The sequence below is a fragment of the Oenanthe melanoleuca genome, chromosome 2 (genome assembly GCF_029582105.1).
Source record: "Oenanthe melanoleuca isolate GR-GAL-2019-014 chromosome 2, OMel1.0, whole genome shotgun sequence".
Taxonomy (NCBI): domain Eukaryota; kingdom Metazoa; phylum Chordata; class Aves; order Passeriformes; family Muscicapidae; genus Oenanthe; species Oenanthe melanoleuca.
In genome coordinates, this window is record NC_079335.1 from 82,876,570 (window position 1) to 82,896,757 (window position 20,188).

The window sequence follows — 20,188 nt, forward strand, 5'->3', positions numbered from 1 at the left end:
CTGAACAAGACTCCCTAAAAACACAGTTCCTCTAAAGCACTCATATAACATCAAACTGCATAGATATTTTAATATTCTCAGACGTTTTTTTCCCAAATTTTAATGACTATCCTTCTCAGAATAATTGTAGGTTTCAAACCTGCTCAAATTCCACAGGGTAAGCAGCATGTTAAAAGATCCTGAGAAAAGATAAGAAGGGAGTCAAGTCTAGGTAATGACACAAATAAAACAATTCGTACAACAGGAGTAGGAGTTCAGTTACAAGCCTGTTTGCAAGACAGGCTAGTAGAATAAATAGGTGATTTATGGTAACATGCAGAAGTCATCAAACCCAAACACCACTTGGATAGTATGAATTCAAGTTTTGCCATTGTTAAGAATTTTCATATGTGTAGTTTGCATTCTGAAGGAGCTCTTTCAGGAACATTTGTACTGAAAACAATAATTCAGGTGTAAGGGCCAACATTTCAAAATGCTTTCTAATTGATGTGCATATCCAGATTATTCTGAAAATTTATGTGTCTAGGAAGGAATTAAAAGTGCAAGTTTAAGGTAATTTGCTTCAGTAGCCTTTCTGCTCAAAGGGACTAATTTTCATAAACAAGATGCTTGATTTACATACCCAAGGTCATGGTCCTGAAAATTGCAATAGTAGTGGCTAAAGCAGAACTACTGCTAGAAAATGAATATCTTTTGACTAAGGCACTTCCAATATGCAATGCCCACAGTACAACACCTTTCAACTTTAAATGTATTCTGAAGTCTATATAAATAAATGAATGCTGATGTGTCCAGAAAATGAATCATTTTCTTCTGCAAGAAAATCTTGAGACATTTAGTCCAAGAATTCCTCAGATGTAACTCTCCTCAGGAAATAGCTGGTTTTATTATCAAGAGTGCTTTAAATTCCATGTTGGCAGTGCAATTGTTAGGAAAACTGTCAGACTTTGAACAAAGGTAGGTGAACACATTAGGTTGACAAGTTACCTTAACCCCCAAGAACTCATGTGAAAATCTCAGTTTATTTCTACTGACTCCTCTCAATACATCTCCTCCTGGTATATATGAACTATTTCATATTTACTCCAGAGGGACTAAGGTCCCTTTCTTAAATATCACCCATTCAAAATCAAGCAAAGGATCTAGGCCTCTCTCATACAGTCATTATTCTTACTGTAATAATCAGGAGATTTTTGCCACATGGCCTGCCACTTTACTATTTAGTCTTTGCTGTAGTCCATCTTAGACTTCACACAAACCTTTCTCCCAGTGGCAAAACCAGCTGGAAGAGTTCTTATCCTACTCCACCCCAAGCCATTCATTTCTGCATTTTTCATAGGAGTTCACTGCCCAGTTTTGTTGTGAGGCTCTGTTATAACATGGACCAGCAACATAATCTGAGGTTAAGAATTAATATGGTTTTTTACCCTAATCCAAGTTTCTGGCAATAAGCAGAACTGAAGTATGATTTGAGATCTGAGTAGCAGAACCTGAATTTATGTTCTGAAGTAGTTTTGTGCTGGCACATACATCTTCTGAACCTTATGAGTGATACATTTCACCTTTCCTCAATAAGATGCATGTCTGTAGGCTTCTTCTTCACTCCTCATCCTCATGCTAACTACAGTTTTGTTTTGAAATTGGATAAAATAGGTATACATTTTAAACTGTAGGAAAGCCGTGTGTTAATAGCAGCAATATAATAGTACAATTGTAATAACAATATAAATAACAGTATAAATAACAGCAGTTTTGAAATCCAGTTTTCACTGGAGCAATTGTCATCTGGCCAAATTTCCAAGAACTACCCAGATGGAAAAGGTATTGCATACAAAAAGTTCACTCAGTTACCTCAACTAACCATCCACTGTCTGTCATGAAGCTTTCATGTGGCATCCTCATTGGCAACACCTTACTGAAAAGAAGGGAAACTTATTGCCATTTACCTACTGAAGTTCAGCCTAAACAGTGACTCCTTACATTACTCCTGATTGTGAGCTGTACTTACACCTAAAATCTATAACACTAATAAAAACCTTAAATTTGAAGGGAGCAAAAAATAGAGGATTGAAGTAATGCTAGGGAAATACTGACAGCAAAGGAATGATTGTTTTCCTGCTATCAGTGTTTCTACTTGTAGACATGGATAATACACACACAGCAAGGAGCAGATTTATTAATATTTAGATTTTCCTAAAACTTTGAGCAGGAATGAGTCGAGATCCTTTGGCAAGGAAGTCGTATGAAACAGAAGTATGTGAAACAGAAGAGTGTTATCATACTTAGCTAGCAAAGCTCTCTGGGCTTTTCCAAAGAAAGACTAATAATTACTGAGTGGATTTTTCAAGAAAGAGTCATAACCTTGCCAAATTCAATTCTTTGTCCAAAATTACTGGAATGAAACATCTAGTTATTTAGTTTTATTCTAACACAGAGGGAGAAAAATCCGCAAAGGTTTTATATTTTGTTTCAGGAGAAACTTCCCCCAGAATCTCAAATTGAAACAAACCTTCTGGAAAAGGATAAGTCCAAATCTGAATCCAGATGGCCTTTAAGTTTTTTTAAAAGATAATAAGAAAGTGAAAATAAACACATAATTGAACATGTCAAGCAATTACTGAGGCTCTCTGTAACAAAAAATTACTTCTTATATTGCCTACCTTGAGAGAGGGGTTAAACTACATAGAAATAAATTCTTTAGTGAGCAGGGGGAGTACCCAGGAAACTTGATTTTCTATTTGCTTCAGTCCTTTTTCCTAAACATCCACACCACAGTCCTTCTCCCAGAGGAAACATCAGGGGATTAGCTACCTTGCTGCTGATTTTCAGTACATTTTAGGGAACTCTGAGACCTTTATCCTTCTGTTAATTTCCTTAGAAATTATTACACAGATTTATAAGTCATTAGAGAGATTCTAATAAAATATATCTCATAAACTGTAATTCATCAAGCTACCAAATATAAACATTCCTTCATTTCCAAAATGAGGAATTTCCTTCTGAGAGAGTGCCTTATATTACACAGCTATGTAATTAATATAAAAAGCAATTTTCTTCCACGTAGATAAACAGTTAGGATTCAATCAGGTAGCAAGACTCCAGTGGAAAAGACCTGAACAAAGCCAGGATGCTTCTTAGGAAACCAGCTCTCAGGTAAAATGCAGTAGCTGATTGTCTCTGTATTCTCTGCTAAGCAAGTGCAAATAAAATAAGTTCACATGTAACTCTTTTAAAATAGAAATAAAACTGTTGTGACAAAAACTTATACTACATTTCCACTGTAAAATAACTATTCATTAGTGACTAATGGAATGTCTCCCTCTCTCCATTATAGTGAAAAATGTTAGATGATTACTAAGCAGTTTTTTTCTAAACCTCACTGGAAAATAATGTATTATGTATTCTTTTCTTAACTTTCCTCTGAGGAATAAATAGATTACCAGCTGATAAGTGATGCCTTCTATTCAATGCACTTATTTTAAATTATTGTGACCTGCATAAAATACTGAAATTATTTATATGTGATTCTCATATGTATTCCTTACGTGTGAGTGACTCAAAATTTGGCAGCAAAATAGCTTCTGTGTCAGGGATGAGGCTTTTGTAATCTCCCTGATGAACTGCCACAATGATAAGCCTTTTATGAGAACCACTCTTTGCTCATGCCCAGCAGTGCCTCACCACAATTTGACAGCTACAGTCCCTTAAGAGTCTTTCTGTGCTGAGGTGCTGAGCTGGACAATCCCTGTCGCTGCTGCTCCAGGCTGTTGTAGAGCACTGCAGGAGCCAGCATCAGAGCTGGAAACAGGACCTCCCTGTGGTCTTGATATTCTTGCACTGACCAGTCAGTACCAGAGAAAGAACCTGAATGAAATAAATTTAAAAAACAGGAAAGTCAATATGTCTGAAATGCCAAATGCCAAATGCAGCAAAAGCTTGGGCTGGGGGAGTTTGGATGGACTTTGGGGACAAGACAACTGGTTGTTCTTATTGGTAAATCAAGAAAAGGGTATCAGCTTCAGGAAAGTAAGTTTGGGACTAAGCTAACAGATGAGCAGGCTGAAACAGAATGGGAAGTTGAAGGGAATCCTGAGACTAAAGAAAGAAGCTGGAGCAAGAGTTGAAGGAATGAAAGACAGAGGTTGGAAGTGGCAAGGACAACCATGCTTGTGTAAAATTGTAGCAGGACTGAGAGAAGCAGCTGTGATCTTGAGTGTGTGTGCGTGTGTGTGTGTGTGTGTGAAGTGAATTATACAGAATAGGGAGCAGGGAACCAGGGCTCCTAATCCTGCAAATGGCTAAGCCCTCTAACCAGAGCAGGAACCTGGTGGTGAGCCACAGCCAGAAATACAGAATGGGGGTTGAGGGTCTGGAGTTGCAGGAAGAATCCTGCAATTGCAGTCATACCACTTTGTCACCAAGTGAATGACAGAGAGACTATATATACTCAGATTAGACAGAAAAATCTACCTGTGGTGGACAAAGTCTTTCCAGTAGATCACACCCTGGCAGCACTTAGACCTGAACCCAGGTTTCTTGACTGTTCACACACTTCTGCTGTCAGCAGACGCTTGTGAAAGTCACTAAGGTTTGAGTAAGTCAGTATTTGGTCTTCAGTAGATTTGAGATCACACTCCCATAGAAAAGAATGAGCATGCGTTGTCTCTTGGCTCTGGCTGCCCCCTCCTTGCCTCAGTACAAACAAGTGTGGGCCCACAGGAAGAGGTGATGCAGCTCACAGAGCCAGTCAGACATGGGACACTATTTTGCAGAGACAGCTTTCAGTAAGATCAGCAAGCTGATCTGATTTACTGTGTTGCCACTCAAGTGCTCATGTTGACAAAAGTTAAATGGCAGAAGCTGTAGCAGAGAGATGTGAACGCAAGGAATATCACCACTCTCAATTTTTTTGGACTCTCTGGCCTTACCTTCACTTATACCAACCCTGAAATTACACCCTCTTTCCCTGCTATCTATGGACTTTATGGAGGGGATAACTTACTGATACTTTTACTCACTAATTGAATTGTTGGAACCTTCTTTCTGTAACTAAAAATTTTAACCCTGCTGTTGAATGGTAATGTTGCAATCTGCATGGTGCCACACAAGATCTTGAGTTTCACTTGCTTCTTTAATTGTCTATAAAATCTAAAATTAAAAATCATCTGAGTTAGCAGCTTATGAAACTTGTAAAATAAGGACTCTGAGACAAAGAATTAAAGTTGCCCTGTGGGAAAATGTAATTGTATAACTAGAGTCAGTATCCTAACAGCCATAAAATAGAGCTCCCTCAAAGCAGCTCTAGAGTTTTTGATTTTGCAACTTTCATAATGTTTTTTGCAACTTTCAAGGTTTCCTGTGCACATGTAGTAGAATACAAGCTTGTTTGAATCTGCAATTAAGTATTTTAGAAAGGCTGAGAAAAAAGGAGAAAGAGGCATGTGTGTTTTATAGGTATAAGCAAGCAACGAAAGGCACCATAACTGAAAGAGCGTGAAATGAAAGGCACTTATATCATACAGCTTGCCTGCAATAAAACTCTAAACACACCTAGGATTCTTGAATATTCCCTTCAGGTTGCTTATTGGCACCTGCAAAACAAAAAGAACTCTTTGCATTGTATTAATTATAATGTCTCTGTACCACTACAAATAATGCAAAAGTACTTGCTTTTTCACTCGGAGGGAGAAGGGGAATAGTCTGTACCAGTCAGCTTTTTAAAATAACTATTATATTAATTACGTGTAATTCCATTTACAGACTTCTATTTGCTGTGCTTAGAATTTGATTGAATTGTATAAAATTTTAAAAAAATGTAATCGTTGATTAGGGAAAATGTGTGAAGCTTGCAAAAGATGTCTCTAAGTCAACAGAATCACTCTGCCTTTACAGGAAGTGGACTTTGGTTTGGTAACTAAATTCATTATCAACAAACTCATGGAGGAAACATTTCCCTTGTATGGGCGTATCTACTTGGAGATTGTGTACCTGCATAAAGTGAGTTTGAGTTTGACTGGAGCAGGCTGGAGCTGCATTTCCAGAGTGGACTTCGGAGAATTATCCGGCTTGTCACCAAGGGCGTGACAGATGATGTCACCCCCTGTCATGTTGGTCACAGGCTGGCTCAGAGCAGAATACTGAACCAGCTAGTTGCTCAAATACTTTGGTCTCTATGGAAGTGATTTTCTTTAGACTGGACCAGAAAAGAAGAGGCCCCCCCCCTTAGCTACTCTTCATATCACCGAAGTCAAGCAGATTGATGAGTAGGAGGACTTCTAACTGCACTTGTGAGGTTGAGCATATGATGGAAAGCTTTTTGTGCTGTTTGTACAATAATTATTCCCACTTTTCTCCAAATAAAGGACAATTGTGTTCATGATCTCAAAGGATATTGTAGATGGAGAAAAGTAATTTATAGTGATAAGTAACAAGGTTTAGTTTCAATTTTCAGACCCAAAAATTAACTGCATGAAATGGAAGTGGGAGGCTCTAGGATTTAGTTATTTCATTTTTAAGACAGAGCAATAGGATTAATTCACTTCAGCATTTGTTGCTAGCTCTGGCACATAGCAGAAGAGATATATTGTAGGACTTAGCAAGACTGTTAGCAGCTCTCTCTTTTCATCAGAAACTTGTCCTAGTGATTTAATTGTGGAACATGTTCATTTTTCTGTGTTTTGAAATGGTTATATATATGATTTATGTGATACACAATTAATATGCTTATCTTGCAGCAGACAATATATTGGAGGATAACTGCAACTGAATGTGTATTGATCAAAAGAATCCCCTCTAAATCATTATTACAGAAACTTACAACAGAAACACAACCAAAATGATTTTGTGGAAGTTGTAAATTGGTTGAGCAAAAAGTAGACTCATTGGGGATGAGGAGGAAAATATTTATGCCAATTTCCATGGGTTGTCAGCAATACTGCAGGGTCTCTCAAATACCTGTGAATAATAATAAGTTTTAGAAAATGGTTCCACCACTACTGTAGTTGCTCCAAGTGAGCAAAAGCCCACTTAATTAGAAGTAAAAAACTCAACACATTTGAAAGGTTTGTTGAGCTGTAACTTGAAAGAAGATTCGGTGGATACTACTGTATCACAGAATGAGTTAGAAAAGGCTCCAGGGAAAGTGTCAGAACAAACCGTACAGGCTTTTTCGCCAAGTGCGATTATTTTCTATGAATGCATTGCATTATCTGGTAAAATAGTTAGAATGTGTCACCAGGTGTGTCATGCCCACCTGCACTTGGAGATTATGTCTGAAAAGATCAAGAGAAAATCTCTAAAGAGCAAATTTCACATTATTCACACTTTGAAAACCAGAAATGTCAAAGCTATTTGCCACAAGTGTATAGCAGCTTGGTAGTATGGACAGTGATGGAAATCTCTATTACATATTTCTCAATTCATTCTATACATAGCAAAAGTATTAAAAAGCCAGTGTGAAAAGAGTCTTGGTAAAAAATTATCTATCAGACTTCATTTGAAAGATTTTTTTTTTACAATTAATTATTTGGTTAGGGTTGCAAAAATAATAAAACTTATGTACTGTAACTCAAGCGCATATATAAATTAAACTAAATTAAAATATGCTTTCTGAGCAAAATCACTTACAGTGGTGGCAGTGTGGGCTTCCACAATATTGTTAGTGAATACTGAAGTGCAATGTACGGCTCTAGAATTTAATGGACTAAGTTCCTGACATCAGAAGATGTATCACCTACTGTGTGAGATGCCACAGTCTAAACAGAATAGGAAAAAGTATACAGAACTTTATTCCTCAAATCACATTTGAAAAAAAAATTAACTTTTTTTTCTGCGTATAACAATAATGATAACCACTATTATAAATGATAATATTTTTTCTCTTCAGATTGAAAGGATCTTGAAAAGATCTTTAAAAGATCTTGAAAATAATTACTTTCATGCCATTTAAAGGAGAATAATAGCCTCTTCCAAAAGCCGGGGGAAAAAATGAGTCTTAAAGAGTCAATGAGATCCTCAAAATGTAGAAGTGCCTGAAAACTCTATTCACAATGAAATCTGATGGAGAATGTTCATCTATGGATGAAAGTCAAAGCTGACCAGTCTTAGCCTTTTAGACCAAGGTTCCTCTTAGGCATCCATTTAGGTCTAGTGCTCGTCAGTATCTTCGTAAACTGCTTGAGTGCAGGACTTGAAGGAATACTAAGTTTGCCGACAACACTAAATTGGGAGGGCCTGTTGTCTCCCTTGAGGGCAAAGAGGCCCTTCAGAGAGAACCTGATAAATTAGGGCCTGAGCAATCAACAATTGTATGGAGCTCAATAAGGGAAAGTGCTGGATTCTGCCCCTGGGACAGAACAACCCTGGATGTACAGACTGGGGAAAGGAGGCTGGTCCTTTTCCCCATGGAAAGGGACCTGGGGGTCCTGGTCCATGGCAAGTTGAACACGAGCCAGCAGTGCCCTGGCAGCCAGGAGGGACAACCCTGTCCTGAGGGATCAGGCACAGCATCACCAGATGGGCAAGGGAGGGGATTGTCCTGCTCTGCTCTGAGCTGGGGCAGCCTCACCTCCAGTGCTGGGGGCAGCTCTGGGTGCTGCAATATAAGAAAGACATGGAGGTCTTAGAGAGCATCCAAAGGAGGGTGACAAAGATGGTGAAGAGCCTCAAGGGGAAGCCACATGAGGAGTGACTGAGGTCACTTGTTCATTGCAGTTACAACTTCCTTATGAGGGGTAGAGGAGGGGCAGGCACTGATGTCGTCCTTGTAGTGACCAGTGACAGGACCCAAGGGAATGGTCTGGAGTTGTCAGGGAGGTTTAGGTTTGATATCAGGGAAAGGTTCTTCACCCAGAGGATGGCTGGGCACTGGAACAGGCTCCCCAAGGAAGTGACCACATCATCAAGCCTGACAGAGTTCAAGAAGTGTTTGGACAATGCTCTCAGGAGCATGGTGTGACTCTTGGGAATGGTCCTGTACAGGGCCAGGAGCTGGGACTGATGATCCTTCTGGGTCCCTTCCAACTCAGTATACTCTATGATTCTATGATTCTATATCTCTAATTACTACTGTCACTAAGAGGAAAACTGTAGACGTACATTCATTTGATTTTGTTGCATGCAGGAGAGAAAAGATGAGAACAAATTTAAGCAAAGCTGACATGGGTCTACACAACAAGATTTGTTTCACAATTATGACCACAGAAGACAAGGTGATAAAAAAAGCCCAAAGCACCCCAAGAAATTGCAATCTGGTCTTTCAGATTTTGTCTGTTAGCTGAAGACTTAGAAATAAATTATGTTGATGCTTGATTTGTCAGTAAACCAAAAATTTAAATTTTTCATCAACTTTTCCTTTAGTAGACTCTTAACAGCCAGAACTCGAAATTCCACAAAGGAATGGAATTGTTTTCTTTCTTTCCAGGCGTATAATTGTTTTCTGAATTAATATCCATGTGAAGACTTTTAATTTTTGCCAGTTACTTCCCAAAAATATATTTATAACTCCAACAAGATTTAAATAGAAATTGCATTTCTTCAGCAAGCCTGAATCAGCAGGACATCAGTCTACATGTTGAAGACTATTTATAGTGAAGGGGAAAATCTGTGTAAGTACATAGGTGTCTTGCTTTAAGGTTTATATTCCACTGAAAACAAAATTCTTCTCTTTATATCCTAGAATGCAAAACAAATTTTTACCTTGGGCTGCTCTTCAAAACCCAAAGAGCCAAACAGCCATGCAAATGCTGTTTTAAGTATTTTTCAGTGTCAGGAATTGCATAGAGTATGGTTATTAATCTTCAGCTTCATAAATTCCCCCCACGCCTTGAGATTCCAAATTAGCTGACAGGGTCAAAAATTCTCCTTAACCAGTTGGACAGAAAATGAACCTACTTTACCTTGTTCACTGCTACATTTTCATCAGCAGCAATGTAATTGTGTTTCATGTTACTGAGAAGGTACCCGTGCTGGAAGATGGCAAGGATTTCTGTGAATAAACAAGAAGATGGAAAGTGGAATCCGAAAATATATATATTTATCTTCAATAACTACTGTGTTGTTTCATCTCTGTTGAGAACATACCTACAGCTGTTCTTCTCTTCAGCTTTCTTTAAGAAAACTAGTATTATATTTCCTTATGTGACATTTCCATGATAACACTGAATATATGTTTTAACTGACCTTAGAATATCAGATAAATGCAAGTGTTGTAGTCAGTTCTTTCACTCATGTGTCTGTGTTTATCTTATTTTTGTCAGACATTGTTTTCTTCTTACACAATGTAATAGGAATGTGACAGTGACAATTGCAGGTGTGTCTTTGGATAATTTTTCATGCTGAATTTGGATCTGTCTTTAATGTGAAGTTTCTGTACTGTACATAAGCCGCTGGACACTTGACTTTCAGATCTTGATGTGAATTTTCACTTCCAGCCAGGTGACAGACACAGACATGTGAACACCTGGGTTAACCTTCTGTGGATGCTCTAGAGTATTCCTGCAAAGGAGCAGGACCATCATTAATATCCCCACTGATTTTTAAACTCACTCCTGTAAGTCAGGTTATTTGAGCCAATTTACCTATTCAGAGCTGATTGTGTCAGTTGTTAGAGGTTGCCTGTTCTTGGTGGTGAAGGAATTGTAAGAAGCCATTTGATGACTGTCAGCATGACTATGTTATTTCTGCATATCCCTATGCAGTGGATTGGTTCCAGCTGGACCTTAACCAAAATTGAACTAAATATGTGCTTAGGCTCTTTGGTGTTTCTAAAATCTCCTTTTCTCTCATGCTTTATTCCAACTGCTAAATAAAGATCTCTTCTTTCAAGGAGCTGTTTGTCAATATCAAAAGAAAAACAGGTGCCTGAAACCAGTCAGATGTACAGCATGACAGACATTGCTATATACAGGACAGCACTTGCCTCCCGATTGAAAATAAGAGAAAAGCAAGATGGCACACAAACCCAGCATCAGACAAGTTAGAGAGCAGCCACAGGTGAAGTCACTCCTGTAATACTGGAAATTACATGTTTGGACTCTGGAAAAGGCTGATACCAACTCCATTGTCTACTCCTACAATTACAACTCTCCGGAAAAAACAAACAAACAACCCACAACACTTTTGAGTTTATTACCCCTTGAATACAGATACATTCTCTGCCTATGAATGAATACTTATCTTCAGAAAAATTATATTTGCTCACTCCAGAAGTTGCTTCATAAAACTTTGACCTTTGAAGTCGATGAGAGTATTATCACCTGACAAATGGAGTATGTCCATAAAGCATAAAAATCAGTTTCGTCTTACTATATGCCACTTGCTGATGATTTTCTTCGGCATGTTTCAAGTATGCTCAAGAACAACTAATGTAAAGAATAGAATTTGAAATAAGCCCTGAGCCCTTGGCTTCTCCTGTTTCCTACAGAAGCAGAGAAATTTCTGCTGTGATGCCATCTCCAGTTTCCTTGACATGTTCCACATGACAGAGTCTCTGAATAGAGCCAGGAAGATGAACAGTTCTCTGCTCTGGACTGAGGCAGTTTTTAAAGAAATATAAATTATTTCTGATACATTTTTAATGGGTGACAGAGTCTTTTTCCCTTGCTATTCTTTAGAGCTTTTAGCAAAAAAAGTCTATTCCTTTGGGAAATCCCAGTGTTCCAGACTTTGTAGGTGTAGAAAATCCTTTATTGCACTTTAGAATCACTCCGTATACAGAAACAATTTCAAGTAGTTCTGAGTTTTTTTGCAGATATTCCTTTCAAGTTTTCGTCTTGTCTGAACCTTGAACTATTGCAGTCAAGTTAACTAGAGCAGCCTTTGCAGGTTCAAAAGATTCAGGCAACAATTGCAATACTGTTTTTACAAATTTTCAAATACTTTTCAAATAGTTTCTCTGTGATATATATATTATATGGAAAAAAATGTAACACTATGATGTTTTAAAGATAATATCTTCTGCACTCATTTGGGCTTTACCTGCTTGACTAATTCATAACTATGCTATTTGTGAGGAATGGCATCATCCCATATTTATTTTAAAGAACTTTGTATGCCTGTGATGGTCTAAGATTGTATCTTTGGACATAGTTACACTGTTTTATTATAGTCAATACATACAGTAATGCCTACAGTTAATGCTGCTTGACACTTTCTAGTATAAGACATTTTACATCACTATCTTTGCTGACTTTAAACCACTTGGATTGCAACTTTTCAATATATGACCCTTGACAAATTCTTTGAAGGAATACTTCACCTGAAAAAATTCAGTTTGTAGTTGGGTTTGGGGGTTTTTTGTTTGCTTGTTTCTTTCTTGATTTCTTTTTTCCCAGAACAATGTTTAAAAAATGTTATTTTTGGAATAGCTTTTGTAGTTTTCATTATTGGGATGCGCCAACAACACAACCTGCCAGTGAATTGACTCCTTGAGAAAGTACTCACTGGAATGTCTCCATAATTCCTTTGCTCACTTATTTTCCTCACTGCTGCCTAGTGACCTTAGGGTAAAATTACAAAAGGTAGATGTAAAGAACTTTTAAAGGCAGGAGTCCCTTACAATCTGTGTTCAAACTATGTTCACTTCAGCGAGCCAAGATGACAAAAATGCAGTAACATCAACCAAAAATACCACAGGCACTTAGTTAATTTCTCTGTTTGATTAGGTATGAGTTAATTTTGATGCATTAACTTTATTTTTTTGCTTTTAAAAATAATGAATGTGCTGCAACACAAAATAATTAATACCAAAATATAATAATTGTGACTTTGTATGTTTGACTTTCTAGAGGAAAACTCATTCTCCATTACATTCCTGTAGAAAGACTGATAGAAACATATCCATGCCCTTCTAAAACACGATCTCCTTGTGTGAGGACAATGAACACAGTCCAAGAAGACATAGAGGCTTGATGGCAAAACATAGTTAAGTGTTTACTAGGGAATTTACCCTTGTCTATTGATAGCAAACCTTGTATTATGATACCAAATGACCGCCAGTGAGCAGCTGCTAAAATAGAACAAATCCAGTAGAATTCAGCCTATCCTAATACAGGCAAACTTCTGGAACAAGGCCTTTTGTTCCAGTGCTGCCAGTCTAAACAACAAGGCTATTGACTGCATGTGCCAGCCTTTGTTACTGGGGGCTACCTGAAAAGATTAAAATTGCATGAATCTGCAATTTCAGATCCATCAATTCTCAGCTGCAAAACCTCCATCTGTAAACTGACCCAGGAGGAGTAGACTGTTGACTTAAGCTTCTATGTTAAAAGGGTCATACTGTCATAGTCTGTCCCTAGGAAACAAATTAATTTCCAGTGCCAATGCTAAATAAGAAGCTATATGATAGTTTTGACCTTTCATATTGCCACAATTATTGCAAAAGGTAATTAATTCATCTGTGGACCCTCAGTCAAATCGGTAAGTCCTTTAGACAACAGAAAGGAAACAAAATGAAAGTCATTCAGACCACTTCCTCTTCCACTTTGTCACAATTTTACCAAGCTATATAGTAACATGAACACACTTCTCCAAAAGGGAACTGTTTGTGAATCATCTCTAAGACGAGCCACTAAAGATTCCTTACCATTCGCACCTCTTCTTTATGGAATATAATGTCATATTTGTTCAGGCTACATCGAATCCACAGTGAAATCTGCAGGCTAATGATGAATCAAGCACACATTTTACTTTCCCTTCTCTGTGCTGAAAGGCAGCTTGCACAGTTTTTTGAAGTTTTTCAAGCACTAAGCCTAGCATTAGCATAATATTCTTACATGAGTCAAGCTTCTGGTAAGAAGTACTGGTAGAATTAGGCTGCACACTACTGAAAAAATCCACATTATGATGATTACAGGAAGACTAAATCATCCTAAAACTAAATTATCCAGGACAGGGGTAATTTTTGCAGTATCCAGGAGGGGCATGGCTAGGACCCAGAGGCTATTCTGTACCACCTCACATCATCTTCTAGGGATGGGGAAGGGCTCCCTTCCGAGTGGGCATAGCGTGGCAGAGGGAGCAGGTGGGTATTGTCTATTGTCAGGGGGTTTCCATGTGAATCATTTGGGTTTTGTACCCCCTATCATTAGTATCATTGATTATAATGTTTGTTTTCCTACCTCATGGCTGTTTCCAGTAAACTGGTGTTGAATCTTCAAACTGAAAAATAACCATAGATCTTAAGTTCATATTGTTTATTCATAAAAAGGCATTTATATTGCTTTAGAAGATAACTCTCTTCTACATTATTCAGTTTTCCCTTTTTCAGTTATTTAAGAAGAAAATACTGTTAGGCATTTTTATTTTTCTCATCTGAATGGGAAAAAATGATGGTTTTTAATCCTTCTCCAGTTATCAGAAGAAACATCCTGTTCTTCCTCAATGTTTACAAATGTCATTATTTTCCTAAAGGAAAACACCTAACAGTTTACCACCCAAACTAACATTCTCTTCACTGGAAAACACTGGTTGTAGGATTCAGAAAAGGCTTGATACACCATGTTGAGGAAAAAAAAAAGCTGGAGATACTTACACTTTAGAAAAGTCAGTCTCTAAATACTCTATCTATAATCAGAAAAAAAACCCAAAATTCTCTATGAAAAAATATCTTGTATGAGCTGTAACAGTATAATGTTCTTCATTAAAAATCTGTAAGGCTCTCTGCAATCTCTGTAAAAACAGAGAATTTCAGAAGTCCCTATTCTCCACATACTTACTCATTCTAAAGCGTACTTAGTCATGAGAACGCAAATTACAAATTCAAAGAGAAAAGCAAAGAATGTCTGTCTTTCAGACACGGTACCTACATTTGCATCAGTCCTCAACCTACAGTTTTCTTAGATTATGACACCTCCTTTCAAAAAGTGATGAGGACATTCCCTAATTTAATGTTCAGGTAATGCACTCTTCATAATGATCATTACATTGACTATGAGAATGAGCAAATTGTTATGGCTGATCAGACATTTAAAGTGTTCTATAAGGATAAAATTATCCTTCATCTTCACTCCATGCTCCCATCCCAACCCAACTATTAAGCCAGGATTTTGTTTTCTTAGTGCTTTTATAAACCTGTTCTCATCCTCACCAAGGCAAGGGAAGCTACATTCCAGTGGTAAGACAGTACTACTTTGGATAGAGCCAAGGAGTTCAAGGAGGTAGCTAAAAGTTTTTATCTCTGATGTGGATGTAAACATCTAAACTCTGCTGGTGACCAACACGGTGAGCTGAAAGGGTGAGCAATGTGATTGCACAAGATTCTTTTTATTTTAGATTTCCAGCTTGAGGCTTTTAAACATAAACTCGTTTTAAGTTAGGTAATATTGGTACATATTCATTTTCTCTGTGTGTTCTCCAATCAGCTGTTCAAATTGCCTTTTCTGTGGTGCTTTTGCCTCATTGAAGGCACAAATCCTCTCCTAGGAATAAATCAGAAATGTGTAGAATATATGCAGACTAACCAGGGATGTCAAGATACTGATCTCATCCCTGTTAGCATTGGCTTCACAGTGCCCATAGTCAGGGCTATCTATGTCTGCTGCAGATGGAAGTTGTTGCATGTAAGATTCCAGTTTCAAGTGTTGCAAAACTAGAAAGGCAGGAGGTGAAAGTGTCAGGAGAATGCACAAAGAGAAAAGCAGGTCCTGTAGATAAAATGCACATTCTGTCCCATGTAATTTAGTCCTAATTCTGTTATAAAACTTCTGCTTGATGCTAAGCAAGCCATTAAAACATAGTCAAACATGGATTCTAAATATAACTTTGGAAAGACAATTCAAGATATTGAGTATGCAGCTAGAGGTACAATAGCATCTAATATTTATACCTGTAACAAATATCAATAAAAATGCTGCTTTAAAAATAAAAGGCATTAGATTCACTTGGGTTTTTAAATCTAGGCCTCTTTAATTGAACAGTAGAAATCAGTGGATAACCCTGACAATATTTTCTGTAATTTCATATCTTAATTCTACATGGGTAGAGAATGGATAACAAAATCCCCCTTATTTGGTCATATTGCAAAGAAAAATCATTGGTTCTTAAAAAAAATGGCTACATTGAGTCTATAATTGAAGTCCACAAGGAAACAGTGTATTGATCACATCCTTTGAAAGCAAAAATCTGGGGAAAGAAACTGCCCTTATCAACAAATAACTAAATATCATAATGTCAGTCCAGAAATTACCAAGAATATATTACTCTAAACATTGCCATTCATTTCTCCAGTTATTTAAAACTGATTGTGTTACTGTCTTAATCTAATCTAGAATCAAGGTTTTTCAGATCAGTGGAAGGAATGTCTCAGTAGTTTAGAGAAATAGGAGGTCCTCTTTCCCAGACTTTCACATAAAGAATCTTGCTCAGCAGTTGCTCCTTCAAGTGATCCCACTTTCCTCCATGTGTTGAAAATTAAGCCCTTTTATCTGCCTGAAATGACCTCTCTTTAACTGCACTCACTACAAAATGGGGAAACGTAACTCTCAGCTCTGGAGTGTTGGAAGTACAGATTGCAAGAATACCTTTTTCTATCACTTCTGTTTCTCCATTTCAATTTAAACATCTCAGAACACTTAGAAGACAATAGACTGGGATGGAGATGAGGAAGAGATGAGGAAACTTAGAGGGACAGAATTTACAGAGAATAACAAATTACATGGATGAGCCACACCCCAGAAGCTGAGGGCAAATGAGCACAGGATCAAAATAGGAGAGAAAAAATATTAGGTGCAAAGGGATATTATGCACTTCAGATCTAAACTGTTAACATAATTTGGCCATTACAGAGTTTTAAACCATCCAGTTGTCTTAGATCAAGAATGCCTGGGTTATAGAAACGTGAGTAGGATTAATCTCAACTTTCTCTAAGCAGCTGCAGAATAGGTGATGTAATGCCAATCCGTAAAAAATAAGTCAGCAAAATAAATCAGATTTAGACTTTGATTCAGCTGACCAGACATAGGCATCTGCATTAGGATGAGATGGAGCATGTTGGGAATTCCACCAATGATGGTGACTATCTTTCCTTGATTGTGAAAAAGTGCATAGGATGATTGGATCGGGTGTTAGTGCCTACAGAATAGACCATCCCATTTAGCCATATCAATTCCACCTACTGAAATCCTTTAATCACTGGCTGTATCTCAATGACTAAATGCTTCCTTTCTAAGCCTTACTCCCAAATACTAAAAGGCAGATTATCACCTTAATATAACCAAACATAAGTTGGCTCTCATTATCAAGAGTTATGATCTCGTGGATAAATCCCTGCATATCAAGTATGTCTGTGATCCCTCAGTTAGAGCAAATCCTAGAGATGTAGACCCATTGTCATCCAATACAGATCTCCACGATATTTTCAATACTGTAAACTTTCAGGTAGCTGTGACCTATAACCACAACTATTTCAACTTCAGCTGTTCCACCACCTATGAAGATCTTTATAGACATTACAGTGGCACACAACGAGGTCAAAATTGAGTTGACCTTTCAAATTAACTTGATTCCATTATCTTTTTTTTGCCCATAAATTAGAACATTCTTGATTCTGCTAAACAGAAGAACAATTGTCCTCCTGACTTTATCAGGAATGCCATTAAGGCAATTGTCCACTTCAAACTGGAAGCTCTGGATGGACATTGCAAAACTTCCTGCCTGGCTGACATTGTCTGGCTTTTTCCCAAGGTGGAATAAGCGAGGCTGTTCAACCACCTCTGAAAACATTTGCTGCCACTGTCAGAACAAACTGGCCGGGCTTTCCAGTCTTCCTAGACTGCTCCATTACTGCATTCCATACAACTTCTCTTCTGGAAATATTTACATGCAATGTTAGGAAAGCCACGTAGGAAGCTGGCAATAAGATTGGTTTCAACAAACAAAATATTGTTGAAATTTGATACGTCCTGCCCCCAATGAGGAACGTATGAAACATCTAAGAAATAAGAAAGAAACAATGATTTTGACAATACATCATGCAACATTTGGACAACTTGATTTTTTTTCTGGAAAAAGCAAGATGACAGCAAGCTAACATGGAATCTTGTGCAGCAAAATACAACTGCTCATGAAAACCTAGAACCTCTCAGATGCTTCAACCATAGCACTGTCAGATGGTATTTTTGAATAGTGTGATTTATTCTCCTGAAAAGTCTTACCAAGCAACAAGGACAAAAGGTTAGGAAGAAAGGCAAAAAAGAATTAATGGCAATGTAAGCAATGAATATGTGTAAAAGAAGAAATTCTTTCACTGAAGATGAATTGTGGAGAGTGGTCAGAACACTAAAAACTACTGCTAACTGAGCTTTGGCTTTTTCCTTGAAATACTAAAAATCGAGAAGTACTGATGAACTGAATCATCCAGAAAATCAAAATGCCTAAGACCTGGCTTACTGCAATGGTGAGATCCTTAGTAAAGATTAAGATGTTCTATTTTTATGCCTTTGCAAAGCAAAGTAACATCTTCAGCAACCACTGCTGCCATCTCTTTGCTATCATGTGAATACCAATTGCTTTCAAAGACTGTCCTTCAAACAGAGGCTACAACAGTGACATTACGCTGTGTACAGCTCCAAAATTATTTGTCCCACCTCCTAGGAATGGTGATTAAATGCTCATCTCCAGAAGGCAGTCACAGAGTTACTACATCTTAACCAATCTAATTTTGTGTGTGGGCCCATCCTTCCACCAACGATTCTGCTATTGTTACCGAACGACCCCCTCTTTCACCACCTGAGATTAAGCCTAGCCCTTAAAGATATAAAGGAGTGGATTAAAAAACTTTTTGTAGATTAGATAGAAGATTGAAAAAGATTGGAAAGTATGAAAAGTATGAAAGTTCTTGGATGTTTTATCTGCACAAATGATGTCCATCTAGAAGACCAGTAGAGAATTTCAGTTATCCAGATGAAGGATGTTGACCTTGGAGACATTGTCATGTTCGTCATAAAGAATGGGCAGATTAATCAAATCTGAGAAAGGAATCTCCAGCTCTCTGTCCATAAATCATCCAAAGCCCATAAATGGACCAAAATTTTCCAAATTAGTATCTGCTGGCCAACGGTCCAAAACTTGTCCATCGAAGTAGAACATTAGAAAACATTTCTTTAGGAAGACCTTTGAAAGACTTTGAAAAAAAAAATAAAAACTTGGTTAAAAATGAGTAGACTCGATGGCTTGGTTGGTGACACAAATGTGACAAACTCTGCGTCAGCCAGTGCTGTTCTGTGGCAGAGAACGGCTCCCTGTTGTGGCATGGAATGGGAAACTCTCTCTGGAACAAACGCCGCTGTATGACAGAACACACAGCTTTGCATTCCTGTCCTGACACTGGGTTTGTCCCACCCTTCAGCCCTTTTGAGATGGTAAACTATGCCTTGAAGAATTTTCTCTCGAAGGAGTAACTCGTTACATCTACCTTTGCATTACAAAGCCTTCCATTCGTCAAGCTAATGGCTTGCTACACGGCACCTCAAGTGAGGCAGCCCCAGATGACACACGAGGTGACAGGAGCAGGTTGCAGGGTGTAGCTAGCGATGGACTCACAACCAAGTCAACAGTTCAGCTACTTTCTGTTGGCCCATCATCCCACGGCGGCCCTGGCAGGGCCTTCCCGGCTTGGCAAACACGGGCAGCCGGGAGATGGAAGGCACATATCCGGTGCTGGCAGCCACCGTCGAGGGCTGCTTAGTTTCTTTACGGCAAAGGCATCCAACCGAGGAAGTTCGGACGGGAGGAAGCGCGTGCGGGCGCGTTACACACGGCGCTGCCGACGGGCGATGGAGCCGGGGGTGGCGGAGCCGGGGGTGGCGGAGGGGCGGCACGGGCACGGGCACGGGCGGGGGCCGGGGGCGGGACGGGGCCCTGCACGTGCGTGGGGCCCCGCGTCCTCCAGCGCCGCCCCGCTCCCAACTCCGCGCCCGTCCCGCGGGCACACCCGCACCCGCGCACCCCCCGCTCCCATCGCCCGCGGCTTCCCGGGCGCGGCCCCGGGCGCGCGCCCCCGCCGCCCCCGGCGCGCCGCCGGGCTCAGCTGAGCAGACAATGGGAGATCAAAGCCGGGATGGGCTGGGGGGAGGAGGAGAAGGAGCAGGAGGAGGAGGAGGAGGATGGTGCCGGGCGGGGGGGTGGCGGCTGGCGGAGCCGGCGGGGCGGAGAGCGGTGGTTCGCGTGTGGCGCTGCCTCTCTGCGCTCGATT